Source organism: Pipistrellus kuhlii, unplaced genomic scaffold (assembly GCF_014108245.1).
Source record: "Pipistrellus kuhlii isolate mPipKuh1 unplaced genomic scaffold, mPipKuh1.p scaffold_m20_p_8, whole genome shotgun sequence".
Lineage (NCBI taxonomy): Eukaryota > Metazoa > Chordata > Mammalia > Chiroptera > Vespertilionidae > Pipistrellus > Pipistrellus kuhlii.
In genome coordinates this window covers 11,624,898-11,646,469 of record NW_023425584.1, presented here as the reverse complement: position 1 = coordinate 11,646,469, position 21,572 = coordinate 11,624,898, and the positions used below count along the sequence as shown (strand labels likewise).

General features: G+C 44.4%; 1 protein-coding gene and 1 non-coding gene across 3 annotated transcripts in view; both read right to left on the bottom strand.

Moving 5' to 3' along the window:
• Window positions 1-7,811: 7,811 nt before the first annotated feature.
• Window positions 7,812-7,913, bottom strand: LOC118711917. The gene has a single exon (XR_004985873.1). It is a non-coding gene; the product is annotated as a U6 spliceosomal RNA (small nuclear RNA).
• Window positions 7,914-13,400: 5,487 nt separating this feature from the next.
• The window catches only part of ATP10B (ATPase phospholipid transporting 10B (putative)), a 194,233-nt gene continuing 186,061 nt past the window's right edge, over window positions 13,401-21,572 (bottom strand). For both annotated transcript variants that reach the window (XM_036423621.2, XM_036423623.1), the window contains 2 exons: window positions 13,776-13,780; window positions 13,401-13,413 (listed from right to left, as the gene is read on the bottom strand). The gene's annotated coding sequence lies outside the window, so the exon portion shown is untranslated. The remainder of the gene's footprint in view (window positions 13,414-13,775; window positions 13,781-21,572) is intronic.

Below are 21,572 nucleotides of genomic sequence, written 5' to 3'. Positions count from 1 at the left end.
GTATCCTTGAGATTTAAAGATTTCTACATCTGCAAAGTGGGGAATAAGTTGCAAAAAAGTTGAAATATGTGAAGGCATGTAAAGGTCCAAAATATGCTACTGTGGTATAAAAATTATTTTGAGTGAAGGCATTTGAGATTCTGAATCTGTTATCTGCCTAAAAGTCTAAAAGTAGAGTCTTCTGAAAGAACTCAAAATTACTCAGCTCTCCCTCTCGGGAGCACACCCTCGCCTTTCCCCATCCTCCTCTTCTTCCCCCAGGTGCCTTACTTTTCCCCTTCCCTCTCCTAAGCTCCTAGGGCCCTTCTTCCTCTGTAACTTGTTTCCAGAGCCCACGCAGCCCAGCTGGCTCACTTCTACTACCTATGTAACTTTCTAAACAAATTTTCTCTTATTAAACTTTGAAAACAAAACACCCAAACCCAAATGGACTCAGTTGTCATAAATCCCCTTCTTGGGAGCAACTCTAATCTCCTTGGAGATCTGAAGCCAGCACCACACCAACACAGACATTGTCAAAACACTTTCATCTCCATTTACCTGGGAAGAACCTGAGGGACAGAGAGGTTATGTAACTTGCCCAAGATCACACAGAAAGAAGAGCCTGGCTTTTCACCTTGGCCGTTTTCTTCAACTACCTCCCTCAGCCACTTAGAGATGGGGGACACCTTGAACTTGCCAATGTGTTAGCAGATAAGAATTTAAAATGTAACCTCTCCACAAGCAGAATTAGAATTTTACCTCTGTAGATGCTCTTCCTGAGGAAGTCGATCCATGCTGTATGATTTAACTCATCTTTTATCTTCCCAGTAAAACTTGACCCCCTCCATCCTATTTTCCTTTTCAATACCCAATGGACTGTTGGATACAAAGGATACGTCTCTGAGAAGGGGTGTGGGAGGTGTTGTGACAGCACACTGCGAGTCTTGATTCTCAGCTCTTTCACGTAGTAGCTAGAGAACATGGATTGATCTCTGAATGTATCCAAGCTTCACTTTCAAATCTATAAATGGGGATGATGATAAGATACTGCCTACCTTATAAAGATGAGCATAAAAACTGTAAGAACAGACATAAAGCATGACACCAGGCAGATGGCAAGTGCTCAATGTAAATTAAAATGCAAATGCCCTTAGGAACTCTTTCCTATGGCCTAACTAACAATGTAGAAAGTGGGAATTTGGGCTAGAAAGGAGAGGAAAGGGAGAAAACAAAACAAAACATATGTAGTACTCTTTTTCAAAAATTGTCTGGGAAGCGTGGCTGGGTATCTTTGTTAGAGTGTCATCTGATATTGCCAAAGTTGTGGGTTTGATCCCCAGTCAGGGTACTACAAGAATTGACCAAGGAATTCATATACAAGTGGAATAACAAATCAATGTTTTTTCCTTTCTTTCCTCCTCTCTGTCTCTATAATCAATAAATAAAATTAAAAATAAAAACAACTCCCCCCACACAAAACTGGGAAAAGAGTCCAGGTGGCTCAGCTGGTTAGAGCATCATTCTAATATGCCGAGGTTATGGGTTCAATCCCTGGTCATTGCACATATAAGAAGCAACCAATGAATGAATAAATAAAATGGAGCAACAAATCGATGTTTAAAAAAAAATTGAGGAAGGTGAAGACTAAAAAAAAAAGTTGACAAAAAATGGCATTTCTCCTTATCTCCTCCACCACCACTCATACCTCCTATCCCGTAAATGATTCACTTTTGAAATCCTCTAAAGATTATAAGAGAAAAAGACTGAAGACAATTTTATTTTTACTAATGGAATTGAAAATTGGTCTTTGTAAATCCCAATAAACACACAACACACTAAGGACTTTAAATCCTATTTTATTTGTCTTCTCTGGTTCATTGCCCTTGAAATAAATAAGCGCGCCCCCCTCCCCCTTGCCCACCCATAAATAGGCATCCACAGTAAGAACAATAGTGATGCCTAGACTTTGTTTGTTGAAATAATAGCATATCAAGGGCCTTATCTTTTACTTGGGAACAAAGCACAAAAGAATAATTTATACTTCCAATTTGACAAAAGAGATATATACCCCACCACAGTTTATTTTCTGTCTCTGTGGTATCATTCACTCTAGCAGAGCTACAGAATTTGGTACAAAGAGGGCAGAATGTTGGCTTAGTGGTGCCGCAGGGTCTGGGATCCCTGGATAGGAAGGTCTCCTACCTCACAGCCATGGGAGACCCTGGGCACAGATGCAGGAGAGTGAAGTGAAGGCAGGAGCTTGTGGAAGTTTCTATCTGATTGCTTTATTTCCTTATGATTTGGAGAAGCATTTTCAAGAGCTGAAAATGGGGAAGGGGATTTGAGGTTTGCAATGGTAGGATAAGGCCTGGAAGAATCATTTGGGAGGGTGGGAGAGTGTATGGAGTCTGAACTGCTAGAGGTTCATGGTCACGATTTTACAGTGACCAGTTGGTGTGGCTATGTTTTTCATCAGTGCCTTTAAGCTCTCAGGGTGAAAGTGCAGAGCAGGCAGAGACTTGGTTTGAACTGAAAATGTGTGGTTAGGCAAGTGAGTGTTACAAGTTGAGAAGAAGACAGGGGGTTGGGCAAGAGGGAGTGATGGTGATAACAATGGACCAGGGAATGTGAGCTTGTGGTCTCTGTCTTTCCCTCTGTCCCCAGTGCCATATACTCACTTGGAGAGAAGGATGCTTGAAAATGAGATTTCGGAGAGAATTCCCTCCTCTTCTCTTCTTGGGCTGTTATGGCTGGACTGATAATAATATGGATACAAGGCCAGATTAGCAGAAGAATGAACAATTGAGTGTGTGCACACAGGAGATCAGAGATGATACTCCTGAAGTGATGAACCAGCCAACTTTTTATATGTTAAAGATAAAATACATTTCTGCAGAACTGACAGGATACTTGGTTTTGGGTGCCCATGAGTAGGAATCTATACAAAATTTGGGCTTGGGTAGAAATTTTCATTTATTTATTTATTTTTTAGAGAGAGGAAGGGAGAGGGATAGAGAGTTAGAAACATTGATGAGAGAGAAACATCAATCAGCTGCCTCCTGCACACCCCCTCCTGGGGATGTACCTGCAACCAAAGTACATGCCCTTGATTGGAATTGAATTTGGGACCCTTCAGTACACAGTCTAATGCTCTATCCACTGAGCCAAACCTGACAGGGCTTGGGTAGAATATTAGTAACAAGGCTTATTTATGTCAACTTAAAAAAAAAAATATATATATATATATATATATATATATATATATATATATATATATATATATAATAGAGAGGAAGGGAGATAAATGAAGAGCTAGAAACGTCGATGAGAGAGAAACATCGACCAGCTGCTTCCTGCACGCCCCCCCTACTGGGGATGTGCCCGCAACCAATGTACATGCCCTTGACCGGAATCGAACTTGGGACCCTTCAGTCCACAGACCGACACTCTACCACTGAGCCAAACTGGTTTTGGCTATTTATGTAAACTTCTTGAGCTTGGATCCTTCACTCTGGTGAGAAGGGTGTCTGTCTCAGCCTCCAGGGGCAGGGAGGGCACCTTTCACAAGGCAGATTTACCTCCTGCTTTCAGGGTGACCGATGGAGAGAGGTCAGATGGCAGTTTTGCATTGGCAGTTTTTAAAGTAACTTTAATTCACAGTAATCAATATGTCATGGGGGGATATCTTGGGACAGCCTGCCCTGGGCCTCCACAGCAATGCCAAGGTCTAGGCCTGGGTGAGACCATGAGAGTGACTGGTGAGGTGGGATGGAGAACAAGCTCATTGGAGGCAGGAAAATCAAGGAGCTGAGGGAACAGGACATTGGGATGGTAAATGTAATATTCCGGATATTGCTGACTGCCCTCACTTGCTCTAGCTGTTTTTTTTGTATTTTCTATAAATTGGTAGTGATAGAGACTTGTTCAGATTTAGGTTTGATTTTTTCCTTTTTTTGTGGAGGGAGGTAACATTATAGATGTCCCTTTTAAATTTTGAATCATGTGAATATATTGACTATTTAAAAGAGACAAATGATAGGGGCGGGGAGGTTAGAGAGCAACCAGAGGACTTGTATGCATGCTTATTAGCATAACCAATGGACACAGACACTAGGTGGTGGGGGCTTGCCTGGGGTGGAAATGGCTGGGGGGGGGTGTCAACTGGGGAAAAAGAAGACATATGTAAAACCTTAGACAATAAAAAAATAAATGTACATAAAAATTTTAACCCCTCCATCCCCAAAAGAGTAGAGATGGAAATCATGAATAATGAAGACATAACTGCCATTGGAGAGAGGAAATGAGCCAGGAGATAAATATCCCAGAAGTGAAGCATGGGGTGCTGTGTGTAGGACTTTAACGGGAGGGATGGTGGATGGTGTAATCTGGTAACATGAGATTAAAAACTGCTGGCGTTTTACAGGGGAAGGAAGAAGAATGTTCCCGAAGAGAGGAAGAGGGATACTACCCTATCTCCAGGCCTAGTGGATGGGAGAGTGTACAGCCTTTACCTGATGGATCTTCAGGGAAAGTCTCATTCTCAGACAGAGCCAGGATTCCATTAAAAAGACTGGGCAAGGGAAAGTGATAGCAATGGGCCAGGGAATCTGAATTTCAGATTAAGGGTATAGGGCAGTGGTCGGCAAACTGAGGCTCGCAAGACACATGTGGCTCTTTGGTTCCTTGAGTGTTCTAACGCCACTTCTTCAAAATAGACTTGCCCAGGCCAAAAACCGACTTCTGCGCATGCCACAAAGTTTCAATCACCCTGTATGTGTGCGCCCGCATGTAGTGTTTTGTGGAAGAGCCACACTTAAGGGTCCAAAGAGCCGCATGTGGCTCTCGAGCCATGGCTTGCTGACCACTGGTATAGAGAGTGAAAAATAGAAACAATAAAATGGACCGGGATACAAGTGCCACTGTGACTGCTCTGGGGAAGGATCCATTGAGGATTATGGGTAGCAGGTGGTAGCCAATTTGAGCCTAAAGGTGAGTAGAAAGTTCTCCAAATGGACAAGGAGGGAGGAAGGAGAAAGAAGAACGTGGACAAAGGCATGGTGTGTGGTTGGATTTGGGGAACTGAAAATAGATGGGTGAGAACAGGAGGAAGAATGTGGGGCTGGAGAGTCCAAGGCAGGGGCCCCATCATCAAGGAACTTGAATGCCACATTTGCAGTTTGGACTTTTCTTTGAAGTGATTATGAGCCATCAAAGAAGTATAGGCAGGACAGTGGCTAGATATTAAAAAAAGCATTGAACTCATTAAAACAACCATTCTGTGATTTGCATTTGTTCATTCTTGTATGTGTCTATGAATGCAGATATCTATCTATCTATCTATCTATCTATCTATCTATCTATCTATTTATCATCTATCAATAAATATGAGGCCGATTCCAGTTGTTCCAGCCCAGATTGTTGGCATCTGGACTCAATAAAATAAGGTTTAAGGCAGAGACAGAGCACTAAGAGGCATAACCCTCTATTGGTTAGTAGTCTTCAGGCCAATAGAGGTATAAACTGGATTCCCAGGTTGTCACTTACCAGTTTATGGCCTAGGCCTAGGCCAAATCACTTAATTTCTCTGACTCTCCTTATCAGTAACATGGGAACAGAAGGCCCTACTAGAAAGATTTCTATGTGAATTAAATGGGATCATGCAGTAACTTACTCAGCAGAGTGAGTGTTTTATGGTAAGTGTTCAATAAATATTAGCTGTTATTTTCATGACTTATGAACTTCAAACCTATATATGTTCACCTACTTAGTTCCTCTCTGGTTTGGCTGCACATTGGAATCAGCTGGTCCCGGTTTTCAAAAACACTCATCCCCTGGTCCCGCCCCCAGGGGGTATGACGGCTTTGGTCAGAGGTACGGCCTGGGTGTTTTCATCAACTCCAAGGTGATTCTAATGTGCAATGAAGGTGGATTGTTATCGGTTCTCCAAGTGCAAGACCCTGAACCAGGAACATTAGCATCACTTGGCAATTAGTTAAAAAGGCAAAGTTTCCCTGATCCGCTGAATCAGAAACTCGGGCCGAATCAGCATTCAATGTTTTAAGAAGCTCCCCTGGTGATTCTAATGACCACTCACGCTTCATAGGCATTGACCTAAGTGTAGCAATTCAAGGTGGTCATTTCAGATGTCAGAGTCTCCCATCTGAATCTATAGGTATCTCAGATCTTCCCCACCCACCTCCTCCACGTGCCCCAGCCTGCACGCGCGCTCTCTCTCTCTCTCTCTCTCTCTCTCTCTCTCTCTCTCTCTCTCTCTTCAAAGGAGAATGTTTAGATTAGAGTTGAGATTTCTTGTTCTTTGGATTACTTAATTTTGTATATGTTCTTTTTCTTTTTTTAGGTACGCTTCCATTCTTTCAACAAAATGTAGGTGCCAGATACTAGTTATATGGGGCTGAATAAGAAAGACACAGATTGTAATCCCATGGAATGCCCAGTGTGCTATTGTGTTTTATAATAGCCACAGTTTGTCCACCCCAAATGTACACACAGTTTAACAGCTGATAGCTCAATTAATGTTTCATTCTTTTCAGATTTAACCCATTGGAATGAATAATTGTTCAAAGTGTGTGTATATTTTTGGGGGACACCCTGTATATGTCTGGTTTTTGTTCCCATTTCTGGCACATAGCTCCCGAAACCCTTGAATTTCCTGTGATGTAAATGGGTGACTTTTGAAAAGCACCTAAGGCCGGGGACTGATTGGCAGGAGAAACCACCTGGAGAACCTTAGCGGCTGGAATTTTCAGGCCCACCCCCTCCCTGACCTCCGGGGAGGAGAAGGTGGGAGATTGAGCTCCCATCACCAATGGGCCAATGATTTCATCCATCACACCTGCAGCAAAGCCTCCGTTAAAAACCTCACGGACGGGTTTCAGAGAGCTTCCGGGTCAGTGAACACGTGGACATTCGGGGACGGTTTGGTGCCCAGAGAGCATGGACACTGTTCCCCTTCCACCTGTCTGTTCCTGAGCTCTACTCTTAATGAACCCGAGACCTAGTAAGTAAAATGTTTCTTTGAGTTCTGTGAGCTGCTCTAGCAAATTAATTGAGCGTGAGGAGGGGGTTGTTGGAACGTCTAATCTGTAGCTGGGCAGTCAGAAAACCTGGGCTTGCAACTACCATGTGAAGTGGGGACACGGCGTGGGCCCTGATGTGGGACTGAGCCCTGAGCCTGTGGAATCGGATGCTACCTCTGGGTACATAGTGACAAACGGAGTTGAAATGGAGAATGCCAGGCCGCTGTGGAAGTGCTTGGTGTGGGAAAGAACCCGCACAAACCTCTCTTCCCCAACACTGAGATTGCAGGCAGCAATTTCATTCGAGTGAAAGGAAAGAGAGCAGCTCCCTGGACCTGTCCTGGACACACATGTGGAGGGTGACTTTGTGGTGACCCTCCTTTGGCCCCGTTCACGTCCTCCTCTTCCTGTCCTCTGGTTTGCTGTGTTCTGCTCACGTGAAAACCCGCTCTCAGGTTTGGATCTGACCTCAGTCATTTGTAATTCAGTCTGAGTGTCAGTCATGTGTGCTGACCAGATTGTATGCACCTGAGGAAAGGGACTGTGTCTCTATTTCTTTGTATCCACACACTTCTTCAAGTTCAGATCCCCGCAGTGACATGCCACTTGCATTTCTAAGTGGCAACTTGCTGAAAAGTGCAACTTCTCTGGGTAACCTGGGGCAAGTCGGGGCACTTCTTGGCATCTCAGCATTCTTATCTATAAAATGGGCTTAATGATTAAAAAAAATTAAAATTGTTTGCCATAGTATTTTTTTTTTTTGTATAAAGAAAAAATTACAAGTCAGTACAGAAAAACACGGGGCGCTTCACGAATTTGCATTTCATCCTTGCACAGGGACCATGCTAGCCTCTATATCATACCAATTTTAGTACATATATGTGCTGCCCAAACAAGCACTGGGCTGATTTTTAACCTCCTATAATAGTGAACACTAGTGTGAAAGGGTTTAGGTCAGCACCCCGCCTGGAATATAGAGGGCGCTCGTGAGTGGTTCTCATTAATGATTATTGTTAACCTCCACTTCGTGCTATGGAAGGATAGGCTTTATCCCTGGAGCTGAGCTGTTGGGAAGCGTTTGGCAGTCCTTTCCCCCGAGGTACAGCTCCCACGCTGACGGCCCCCTTTCCAAGTAGTCTGCCTGCAACTCACCTCTAGAAAGACCCCACGCGAGCTCTTACGCTTTCCTATAGCCTCCCCACACTGCTTTGAGGACTTCCTAAATCTTCTCTTCAGGACATTTAATACCTTGCAAAAGCCTCAGCCTATTTTAATTGAATTACTTCATTCCGTGACAGGCTTAAAGAGCACCCCACAGGCTTTCAGCTCTGACTGAATGCATTAAAAAAAATCAAATGGTTTAGATTATGGCCTAATCCTTGAGGGAGATATAAATAGAATCCCTTCTGCTCTCCTTTCATTTTCTTATGTTAGTTAAAAAACACTTAGAGCATCTGCTTTTTCTTTTCTTCCCCAAATGCTTTTTAGTTGCCTTAGGAGGAAAGAGAATAAAACTCAGACTATAACTAGATGTTGGGGAAGAGTTTACCATTTTAATTTTCAGGGCTAGAAAGGGATTTTTTATTTTACCTGGTCTAACTTGCATAGTTTACCTGCTGTGGGGCAGAGGTTTAGAGTGGGAGACGGCTTGGCCAAGGCCACAGGAGTTGACCTCCAAGGAGTGCAGCTCCCAAAAGACATGTTCTGCCCTGGCTTGTGTTGCTCAGTTGGTTGGGCATCATCCTATGCACCAAAAGGTTTTTTATTTTATTTTATTTATTTATTTTTTTTTTTTAAAAAGGTTGTTTCAATTCCCAGTTAGGGCATATGCCAGGGTTGCAGGCTCCACCCGGGTAGGGGGCGTGTACAAGGCAGCCAATGGATGTGTTACTCTAATATAGATGTTTCTCTTTCTTCTCTCTCTCTCTGTCTCTACAAATCTCTCTATGTGTATACACTAGAGGTCTGGTGCATGAAATTCGTGCATGGGGGTAGGGGTGTGTCTCTCAGCCCAGCCTGCACCCTCTCCAATCTGGGACCCCTTAAAGGATGTCCGACTGTCTTACTGGGATCGGGCCTAAATGGGCAGTCAGACATCCTTCTCACAATCCAAGACTGTTGGCTCCCAATTTTCTTGTCTGCCTGCCAGCCTGATTGCCCCTAATTGCCCTCCTCTGCCGACCTGGTCACCGTAACTACCCTCCCCTGCAGGCTTGATCAACCTCAACTGCCCTCCCTTGTAGGCCTAGTTCCTCCTAACAGCCCTCCCCTGATGGCCTGATCTCCCACAACTGTTCTCCCTTATAGACCTGGTCCCTCCAAACTACCTTCCCCTTCTGGACATTTTGTGGTGGCCATCTTGTATCCACATGGGGAAAGCCATCTTTGACCACATGGGGGCAGCCATCTTGTGTTTTGGAGTGATGGTCAATTTGCATATTACTCTTTGTTAGATAGGATATATGCATATGTTTATATATATATTTAATCCTGGACAAGTATTGGGAGCCACAGTGAAATGTGGCATGGGACGTTCAAGTGAGTTTGGCCAGGGTAGTGGTTAAGTCTACCAGAAATTGAAACTCTGGCCACATCACACCATCTGTCTCTGGGCAAGTTACTTAATATTGCTGGGGCTTCAGATTCCTTATCTCAAACTAAGGATAGTCATAGTACCTGCCTCAGAGTGCTATTGAAGCAGGCTACAAATCACTAAAAAGCTGAATACTGCACCTGGCACATAGTAAATATTCAATAAATTTTAGCAACTACTGTTGTTACTAAAGAATTTTTTGAAAGGCTCATATTGGGATGGTGATGGGAAAGTCCTCCGTATTAGCAGTGGCTGTGTGTTTCCCATAATGAGTGAATTTCTGGTCCTGCAAAAAGAAAGTCCCAGAGATCCTGTATTTAAGTTCAGATCTGTCTTCTTTTTAAAAAAATATTTTTAATTGATTTTTTTTTTTTTTTTTACAGAAAGGAAGGGAGAGGGATAGAGAGTTAGAAACATTGATGAGAGAGAAACACCAATCAGCTGCCTCCTGCACACCTCCTACTGGGGATGTGCCTGCAACTAAGGTACATGCCCTTGACTGGAATAGAACCTGAGACCTTGAGTCTGCAGGATGACTATCCACTGAGCCAAACTAGTTAGGGCCAGACCTGTCTTCTAATGAGAATAGAGGGGCAGATGTCAAGGATCAGTTCTATCAGAGAGTGATGCAAATTATACTGTCTGAGCCGCTGAGAGGATCAAATACAAAGGAATTTAAGTGCTTAGAAAATTTGGGAGCTCAGAGAAAGGGAGGTCCTAGTAACAATAATAAAAACTATTTACCAGTATCTTAACATCTATGATCTCATTTGATTCAAAACATTATATGTGAGTATACATTCTATGGATACTACATAGTAGGACATCAATAGATCTATTGGATAAACAAATAGCTGGGTAGGCATTTTCATCCCACTTGAATGAGGAAATAGGGACTCAGTTAGCCTTTGCTATGTAACAACCCCAAAGCTTAAGGCAGCACGACTCACTTTTCATGCTTTTCTAGGTTTGCAAGGTGCATCTGCTGGTTTTGACTGGACTCAGAATGCTGAATGCTGGCAAGTCATTGGGTTGGAAGGTAGGAGAAGGCCTCTTTTGTCGGTTTGGCAGTTGATGCCAGATGTGGGCTCTGCCTTGCTTTTCTCCACATGGCTTCTCCAGTCGTCCAGGTTAGCTTCCTCACACTGTGGTCTCAAGGAAGTATTCCAAGAAGCTGGAGATGAAGGCCTGCAGAGCTTTAGGGACTTACACAATGTTGCATCCACTACATTCTATGAGTCAAAGCAGGTCACAGAGCAGCTAACAGTCAAAGGTTGGAGAAGCTCCCCCTATGATGACAGAAGCTATGAAGAATTTGTAACTACATTAATTTACTCAGAGATCAGCTAGGATTGTCTTTTACTAGCACTTAGCCAAGGTCCCAGAGCCCATAAGAGCCAGGGTCAGGACTTGAACTTGGTGCATGTGATTCTGGGGATTGTAACCTTTCTTCTATAGCAGACCACTTCCACTGCAAAGGTCAACTTAGCTCAGGATGAGGCAAAGGGTTTTCTGCCCTTTGACATCAGGGACATTGGGCACCAGGCGTGTCTGTTGAATAATGTCATGATCTTGAATCATTGTGATTTGGACATAGCATAGTTTTTCATTTCTATATGAAAATATTCATTTTTTTTGTATTGTAATTCAGTGTAGATGCTTTAAAATGAGAACCTAACAATGGTTTCCCTTCCAGGAGAACCACTGTGCCCAGGTGTGTCTTAATTTAGGTGTCATCCTTTCAATTGTTCATGGAAATCCAGACCTAGGAAAATAAGCCATTTACAGAAGGGGAGGTTTGAGTGAAGGTCACATGGTTCCCAAGCATTTGGCTGAGGCTTGAAAAGATGAAATAAGAAACACTGAAAGGGCCTGAGGCCACAGAGGAGAGAGGACTTGGGATGGCACACACTGGGAGACTGCAGTGCACAGGACACCTCTGGGTGAAGAGGTGTGGATGGCCAGGGAGGATTTTGGAGAGTTCCGTGTTGTTCTCTAGTTGTGATGTAGTTAACTCCCATTTTGTGCATCGTCAATACTCCTTTTCTAAAGACCTGGTTACTCTTTGAGGCTTTTGGAGAACCACTTGTGTTTATTTTGAATGTGATCTTACTTCAGAGAGCAGCCACAAAGCAGTGGCTGGAAGACCTAGTTTTATTTGGGTTATCCTAGCTTTCTCCTAATCTTATTCTTTCCAGGAGATTTGACCTTTCCAACCACAAATCTTTTTCAGTTGGTGGGGTTTTACCAATTCCACAGATTTTAATTTTATTTCCTAATGAAGTTCATTTGTTGTTAGGTTGTGTTACTGGTGGTGAGTTGACAAGACACTCGCTGAGAAGTGTTCCCTGGGCTGACAGTGAGATGTTAAGCTATCGCTAACCCAAGAGCAGGCTCTTCCAGGTCCCAGGCCTGCTGGCCTGCTTTCCCGAGCACAATTTTGCAAGTAATGTAGAAACCATGATGGTGCCCCAGAGCCACCCTGACATTGGAGCCAGCAGGTATTAAAGTCATGACCATCGGTATTGCTCCATGTACCTAGACAAGCTTTGCTACTCATATTAAGAGTCCATTGTCATCATGTTCATTTCCCACTTCCTACCTTTTTATACTTTTTTCCTTGCTTTAGGCGAGGGATATTTGGATTAAGATGAGAAATTTGAGGTCTTTCCTGGAGTACTAGTCAAAACCATGATAAGAATCAGAACATATGTGCAATAAGCATGCACATATTCATAGGTTCATTGAGTCTTTTAACAACCTCAGGGCTTAAGAGTATCTACATTTTGCAGAGGCTAGAAGAAATGGAACAATTAAGGTCACATAGTAAGTGGCAAAGCTGAAATTTGGACCCACATCTCAGCATAAATTTTTTCCCTTCTCTTTCCTTCCTTCCTTCCTTCCTTCCTTCCTTCCTTCCTTCCTTCCTTCCTTCCTTCCTTCCTTCCTTCCTTCCTTCCTTCCTTCCTTTGTGTGGTTCTCACTCTTGTTTTTTTTTTTTTTTTTTTTTTTATATTTTTTTTTTTTTTAATTTATTATATAAATCTCCTTTTCCTCCCATTGATTTCTCCCCAGCCACTCCCACTCCCCAGCACATGCTCAACATATATTCTTAACCCCCATGCTACAGTGTCCTTCCTAAGTGACAGACAGGAGGTCTGGGTTCTAACCAAAGCTGGCTGCCCTTGTACAAGTCCATTCCCCTGCCCAGATCTCAGCTTTTTCATGAATCAAGTGAAATGTGGACCTGATCTCTGCAGTCTATTCCAACTGCGTGAATCTGGGATTCAAGTGTGCTAGTGTGTTATGATAGGAGGGAAGGCATGCTGCAGAATGGGTGGGCAATGGAATGGGTCAGACTCTAATGGGAGAGAGAAGTACTGGAGTAAAGAAATTTATACTGCGCCTGGCACATAACAGGCACAGGTGATGCTCAAAGAGTTAATAATTTATTGGTAATATAAACCAAAATATAAAATAATTTGAAACTCCTTTTAGTCTACATACTATATATATTTAAAAATCTTTGGCAAATGATATAAGTTGTAGTGCATATTGTGGGTCAAATTATTCTAATTTCCAAATTACTTGTTGAGTTGTAGAATTCTTTCACCTTTATTGAGCTTCTAGAGGCCCAGTAAATGAAATTTGTGCACTGGGAAACGGGGGTAGGGGGGGAAGGGGGGGAGTGGGGGGGGGCGGGGAAGGGAGGTCCCCTCAACCCAGCCTACACCCTCTCCAATCTGGGACTCCTCAGGGAATGTCCAACTGCTGGTTTAGGCCTGATTCCAGGGATTGGGCCTAAACCAGCAGTCAGACATCCCTCTCACAATCCTGGACTGATTAGTCCTGAACCAGCAGTCGGACATCCGTCTCACAATCCTGGACTGCTGGCTCCTAACCACTCACCTGCCTGCCAGCCTGATCACCCCTAACTGCCCCCCTGCCAGCCTGACTGCCCTCAACTGTCTACCCCCCCACCCCCTGCCGGCCTGGTTGCCCCCAACTACCCCCTGCTGGTCATGTCGCCCCATGCAGCCTACTGCTTGGTCCTTTGGTCACCCCTCACTAATTGCCCTGTGGGCCTGGTCATCCCACACAGCCTGGTGATTGGTTGTTTGGTTGTCCCTTACTACCCTTCTGCCAGCCAGGTTGCCCCACACAGCCTCTTCGGTTGTTTGGTTGTGATGGTCACTTAGGCTTTTATATAGAGAGATAGCTGACATATAACATTGTGTAAGTTTAAGCTGTACAAGGTGTTGACTGCTATGCTTCTGTCTTTGAAATGATTGCCACCATTAGGTTCCCAACACCTTCACCACATTATATAATTACCATTTCTTTTTTTTTGTGTGTGATGAGAATTCTTAAAATTTACTCTCAGAAACTTTCTAGTATATAAACTACAGTGTTAACTATAATCACCATGCTGTACCTCAGATCCCTAGAATTTACTAACTAACTGCAAGTTTGTACTCTGGGTCTTATGTGTTCATACAAATTTTATGGTTGTTTTTTCTGTTTCTGTGAAAAATGTCATTGGAATTTTGCTAGGGATTGCATTGAACTATAGCTTGCTTTGAGCACTGTGGACATTTTAACATTAATTAATTCTTCCCATCCATGAACATGGGATATCTATTTTTTTGCCTTCACTTTCTTTCATCAATGTCTTAGTTTTCAGTGTGCAGATCTCTCAACTTCTTGCTTGAATTTATTGCTAAGTATTTGATTTTTTTGGATGATATATGGGAAATTGTTTTCTTAAGTTCTTTCTGATAATTTATTAGTGTATAGAAATGTATCTAAATTTTATATCTTAATTTTGTATATTGCAACTTTATTGGGTTTGTTTATTCTAACAGGTTTTTATTTTTTATTTTTTATGGCAGACTCTTTAAGGTTTTCTCTATATAATATTATATTCTCTACAAATAGAGACACTTTGACTTCTTCCTTTATGATTAGGAGGCCTTTTATTTCTATTGCTTACATAATTGCTCTGGCTTGGACTTCCAGTGCTATGTTGAATAGGAGTGCTGAAAGTGGGTATCTTTATCTCGCTCTTATTAAAGAAAAAGCTTTCAGCATTTACCATTGAATATGATGTTAGCTGTGGGCTTGTCATACATGCCCTCTATTATTGTTGAAGTACTTTCTCTGCATACTCAGATACTGTAGTTGAGAGTTTTTATCATGAACAGATGTTGAATTTTGTCATATGCTCTTTCTTGGTGAGCACATGTTATGTCTTTAAAAGAACTACGATGGTTATGAATGGTGTATGAATCCAGAATAATAAAAAAATTTGAAGTACCCCAAGATGGCTGCTAACTTTCCCCAGATAGTAAAGGAGTGTTTTGGAGGGAGGCAGGTTTCAACAAGGTTGGAAATTATATATGGGAAGAAAGAGAAACTCTATATTATTCCCTGGCCTTTCTCTACCTCCTGTCCCCTCACTTCTTCCCTCCTCTGCCCCTGCACAGTCTAGGAGGAACTTTAAGGGAACAGAGATCTGATGGGGGAAGTGGAAGTGACTTCTGGGGAATGCATGATGTAAACTCCTTTCATTGTCTTCCTCTGAGATCCACAGTCTCATCCACACTGTTCCCTGCCTGTTTTGTGCCTGAGAGAGGGATAGAGAGTTAGAAACATTGATAAGAGAGAATCATTTTTTGGGAGGGCTTGAAGTGGAGGTTGAAGGAACAGCTCACAAAGTGTGGAAAAATATACTTCAAGTATTGACAGTGATGGTTTTGGGCAATAGAAATCTAAGTTCTATTGTTTCTTTGTTAAAGATATTATCTCATATTAAAAGAACACCCTTTTTTGTTGCTTGGGTAAAATTAGAAGGCTTGATCAGCCTCTTTGGTGGTCTTTTATTGAGACAGGGTGTCCATAGGGCATTCCCTCCTCATAGGGTAGGGAGGGTGGTTGGCTTAAGTCTAGTCCCCACATTGGTTGCCATAGGTATTGTTGCCTTTTAGCCATCATTATGGGAGAGTCTATTCATGATGCTCTGGTAAGTCTGGGTTTTGGGGATTTGGATCCATGTCAGATTCTTAGGTTTTCATTTTTTATTCTGCAGTTCTACCGTAGAGAAATGAAAGCCAACCCCTAACACATTAAGTTTTTACAAACTCTGTTTCATTTATTTCTCACAACACATCTTACTTTTAACAGTTGGGAAAATTGAGGTTCAGAGAGATTAATGGCTTGTGGAAAATCACACAGTAGATTTGGGTTATCTAAAATCAGTCTGAGACTAAAGGTGTTTTTCTTTCTTTTTATACTTTATACTTTATAAAGTATCTAGTTGGGACTATTTAACGTAGGGGATAAAAAATGTTTTACTCATAGAAAATGTCTACCAACCACTAACTATATTTCTTTCTTTTGAGCAGGAAATAAGAGGAAAGAGACAAAAACCGCAGCTTGAGGGAATAAAACTAGTGATTACTATGGAGAAAAGAATCCTGGGCAGGGATGTGACATTTCTTGGACACAGGAATGGGTTACTAAGTATTTATTTAATCACACTGGGCTTTTTTCTTAAATGTGATCGTATCTGTAAACTGCCTGAGAGGGCACAGTATAGCTAAATGACCTCAACAGGCCTTTGAAAGCTGTGTTGGGCAAAGAATATTCTAGAGCTACATATATCAAAATTGCCTGGGATGTTCAATTGGGGATTTGCATTTTTAAGACGTTTCCTTTATCAATCATGGTCCAGTCAGAGAAACAGCAACAGAAGAGAGATTTAATGAAAGGAATTAGCTATTGTATCAGTTATCTGCTGTGGGGTAACAAACCCCCCTAAAGCTAAAAGCTTAAAAGAACAACTCTTTTTTTATTGCTCACCAGTCTATTAGCCAACTGGATTGTTCTTCTGTTCTTGGGTGGGCTCCTTCAAGTATCTGTGATGGGTGTGGCTCTGATTCTGGGGGGTCTGGCTGATGATTGGCTGGGGCAGTTGGCATTCCTTCATGAGGTCTCTCATGATTGGCTGGGGCCTTGGCTTTCCTCCAAGAGGTCTTTCACGTTCCAGTGAGCTGGCCCGGGTTCATTGACATAGAAGCTCAATGGGATTCCAAAAGGAAGCATGCAAGGTCTTTAGGTCTAGAATTGGAACCTGTACAGCATTGCTTTGTTGCCATTTGTTGGCGAAAGCCAGGCATCAAGCCAGCCCAGACTCAAGATGGGGAAATAGACTCCACTTTTTGATGGGAGGAGATTTACAGTGACATCACAAAGGAGAGTAGGTAGATTGAGGCCATTTTGCCAACACTATCATAGTGATAATGGTGGAGTAAAAGGAGGAAGGGGGTGTGCAGAGGACTAAACAGGATTGGGGAGGTCACTTGCAGAAGCAGCTGGACTGGAGCCCACACAAGTATGCTGGGACCTCTGAGGGAGGTTTGCCAGGCTGCTGCTGGAACGCTATACTGGCACCACCTGTGCTCATTCGGGGACCAGGATGACTTCTTCTTTTCACCTGCCAGGGACTCACTTTGGCCAAATCTAGGCAAAAATCCCTGGCAAGAGAATCTGGGAAATGTAGTGTGCAGCATCGAGGGGGAATAGAAGGGAGAGTGTGGGGTTGCCACAACCCCATGTAATTCTTATCCCATGGAAGTGTTTTTCCTTTTAATTTTTTATATATTTTAAAAAATATAAATTTTTATAAATTTTAAATATATTTTTATTGGTTTCAGAGAGAGGAAGGGAGGGGGAGAGAGATTGAAAATCAATGATGAGAGAGAATCATTGATTAGCTGCCTCCTGCATGCCCCCTTACTGGGCATCGATTCCACAACTAGGGCATTTGCCCAGGACTCTTCAGTCCCCAGGCCAACGCTCTATCCATTGAGCCAAACTGGGTAGGGCCTATGGAAGTTTTGGGATGCATTCTCTTATGCTTTGAACCTAACACAAGATAATTAGCTTAAATGGGCAAGAAAGCCAGATTTCAGTCCCATTCATCAAAGTAAATGATCTGTCTAGAGGAGTAAGAGGTATAAAAATCCCGATATTTGCCACTAGATTTGTTGCTTAGCCATCAGCACAGAGTATTTGCTTGCAGGTGTTCATGAGTTCAGAGAGGCAGGTGATCAGAATGAAAAAGTACAAGAATATTAAATCAAGATGATCAGGCAAAAAGTCAGTCTGTTACAGGTGTATAAGAAGACACAACTCTGGGGAGGAGGATCCAAGATGGCTGCTCGGGTAGACACCTAACCGCAGCAGCACACAACAATTTCAATGGAATACAACTAAAATGTAGAGTGGACATCGCCCAGAGCTACAGGTAGTCGACTGACTGAAAATTCTACAACAAGAAGGAAAGAGAAAACCAGAAGGAAAATCAGAGGAGCTGAAAAAAAGCCCAAGGTACAGAGACATGCTGCACGCTCGCACGCGCGCGCGGAAAGGTCGCAGCCGGAGAGGAGGAGAGGGCTGGGTGCTGCCTGGCCTTCCCTAGCAGGAAGGAAATAAAACCGCCAGCCTGGGCTAAACCCTCAAACCGGCAGTGCTGACCCCCAGTTATGGGCCAGACTCTGGAGACCCAGGCTCCGGCGGGGGAGACGGGGCTGTGAGGTGGAATTCCAAGCGAGCAGTGAAAAGCAGGGCCCCCAGAGTCGCGTGCACTTTGTGCGCAGAGGACTGAATGTTGACTCTGATGCTGGATTACCCTAGCATGAAGAAACAAAGCCTCCGGCGGCGCTGAGCCTCAGTCCGGACTGCTCTGAACCCCAGTCCTGGACCAGACCCTGGGGACCCAGGCTCGGGCAGGGGGAGATGGGGCTGTGAGGCGGAATCCCAGGGGAGTGGCAGGAAAAGCGGAGCCCCCAGAGTTGCGCGCACTGCGCGCAGAGGACAGTCTGTTGACTCTGATCCTAGACTCCCCTAGTGGGAAGAAGAAAAAAAAAAAAAGCTACAGACTGGAGGAATGCGACAGGGAGCAGGAGCCCCTGCCAGGCACCAGCCAGGACACCAGCCAGCCGGGCGCCGGCAGGGAGCCGGGCGACGGGGCCCCCAGGGGGGGGTGCCCCCGAGCCATCGACCTCTGAGCGCGGGCAACGGAGCCAAGGCCGGGGGCTGCTTTCTGGGCGGCGCCGACCCCGGCAACAGGCTGGAGCAGCGCAGGAGCCCGCGGAGAACAAAGGGGTGCCACAGGCCAACCTGCTGAGCTCCCAGGACAAGGAGGAAGAAACTGAAGTTCTCAATGTGAAGAAATCAAGTGAGAGCAAAAGATAGTAAAATTACTTAAGAAAAAATACAAAGAAGATCTTGAAAAATCAAAGACAAAGTCAGAACTCAACTCACCAGCCAACATTGCAACATAAATGCGTTTAAAAAAAAAAAAAAAGGACAGAATGTTGGAACAGCGGCAGCCAGGCCTAGAGTGCCCAGGCACAAAGCAATGGCAACCAGGCCCGGAGCAGCAACGGCCAGGCCCCAGAGCAGCAGCAGCCAGAACCAGAGCAACAATAGCCAGCACTGGAGCAGCCAGACCTGAGGCGGAGGCAGCCAAGCCCAGGGTGGCCAGTCCAGGAATACCCAGACCCGGAGTGGCCGGACCCAGAGAAGCCGGGCCCAGAGCAGCCGGGTTGGGAGCGGCCAGGCCCGGAGCAGCCGGGTCCGGTGCGGCCAGGCCCGGAGCAGCGGCTGCCAGGCTGGGAGCGGTCAGGCCCGGAGCAGCCGGGTCCGGTGCGGCCAGGAAGAGCAGTAGCCAAGCCTGGAGCATCCAGGCTGGGAGCGGCCAGACTCGGAGCGGCCGGGCCCGGGGCAGCCAGGCCCAGAGCAGCCGGGTCTGGTGTGGCCAGGCCCGGAGCAGCGGCTGCCAGGCTGGAAGCGGCCAGGCCCGGAGCAGCTGGGTCTGGTGCGACCAGGCCCGGAGCAGCGGCTGCCAGGCTGGGAGCGGCCAGGCCCGGAGCAGCGGCTGCCAGGCTGGGAGCGGCCAGGCCCAGAGCAGCTGGGCCCAGAGTAGCCGGGTCGGGTGCGGTCAGGCCCGGAGCAGCAGCAGCCAGGTCCAGAGCAACTAGGTCGGGAGCGGCAGTGACCAGACCCGGAGCAGCTGGTTGTGGAACAAACCAGAGCAACAGAGGCCAGGCCCGAAGCAGCCTGCCCCTGCCCCACGGTGGCCTCTCAGACATGGCTGGAAACTTTTGTGGGAACTTGAAGGTCTGCTGAATCAAGTGATGAAGGCTTAGATCTGGATGTGTTGAGTTAGTATAGGGCTGGGGTGTTGATCTGTGAGTGCCTTGGGTGGGGCCTGGATGAGGCTGGTTGACCTATTTGGAAATGTCTTTTGTGTGAAATGTATCATTGGGCATGTGGTGGTATTATTGATATGAGAAAATGCTAAGTAACAGATTTACTATCAGAAAAGGGATTTACTATCGGGGAAAGGGAGGGAGGAAGAGACTGAACATAAACTGTGCACCTATAAATGAGGACAATGGGGGATGGGGAGAGGGTGGAGGGTGGGGTGGGAACCTGGTGGAGGGGGGAAGAAATGAGGAACCTTTGTAACAATATGAACAATAAAGATTGATTAAAAAAAAAAAAAAGACACAACTCTGAATTCTTCAATGAAGGGATGGGATTTTCAGAAAATGTCTTTAGAGAAATCTAGAAGCTTCCACTTAAGAGTCAGACAATAAGTTCCATGGCTGTGGGAACATCCAAAAGATGGGGCAAGGGATGGGAAGACAGAAGGCAGGGTGACAAAGAGTTTGAGGGTGACAAAGAGTCAGAGGGTGACCGCTCCTGGGAGGTTTATAAACACTCCACACTGAACACCTCAGAGGCTTGATTACGATGACATTTAAATATACAATGGACCGATCTGGCACAAATGTGTTTTAAATATGCATTACTTTCCTGTAAGAACTATTTAATAATGATTATTTATACCGGGCTTAATCAATTAGTGTTTGAAATTGGCCTGCAAATGTGAAAAAACATAACTGCATCATCTCAGCTTTTAAGAAGCTCTAGAAGTCATTTCCTCCTTCTCTCATTTGCATCTAATGAAATGGGGCTCAGAGTGCCCAAGTGCCTAGCCTGAGGTCACACAGCAGATTAAAGATGAAATGAGGACTAAAACTATGCCCTTTACTATAAATTGAACCTTGCATTTTGACAGAGGCCAGGCCTGTATCTGAATGAAGCAGTGTTTTCTAAATTGACCAGAATCCATATGTATTTTTTCAACATAGATCTGTCAGAGCTTCAGAGGCAGATTCTGGAGTGTCAGAACAAAGCTGCAGGAGTATGCATTTTCAGAAAGCTTCCTAATGCATTTCTGATGTCCTGTTTCCTTTGTCCAATCCTGTGTAAGAACATGGTTTTAGGTATTGATTGTCAGAAGAGAGAACAATTTCTAGATCTCCACACAATTTGAGTTAGGTAAGGCTTCTGCCTGAAGTCCCTGGACTGAGCTTTTCTGAAATTTCCTGAAATTTCCATGGGCTTCCCAGATGGTGTGGCTCAGTTGGTTGAGTGTCATCTCATGCACTGGGAGGTCAGTTGATTTCTGGTGAGGGAACATGCCTGGTGGGGGCACATGCCTGGGTTGAGGGCTTGATCCCCAGTGGAAGTTGAATAGTCAATCAATGTTTCTCTCTCATCCATGTTTCAATCTCTTTCTCCCTTTCCCTTCCTCTCTCTCTGAAATAAATAAAAACATATATTTTTTAAAAAAGAAATTTTCACGGGCCCATCCAACGAGAGTAATAATGAAGAAGGTGTAGCATTAACTATTGTTGGGTTGGCTGCTCCAAGTACCTGTCACTCAGAAAATTATAGGATGATGTCTTGTTCAGGCCACGTCAAATACTGGTCCCCATGCACCAGGCTGTTGGCGTGTTTACCCAATGGTGAGTGTAAGTTATAACTAGGGAGAGGAGGCATGTCTAGGGATGTGTGAGCCTCTCTTGTCCAGTGTGGTATCT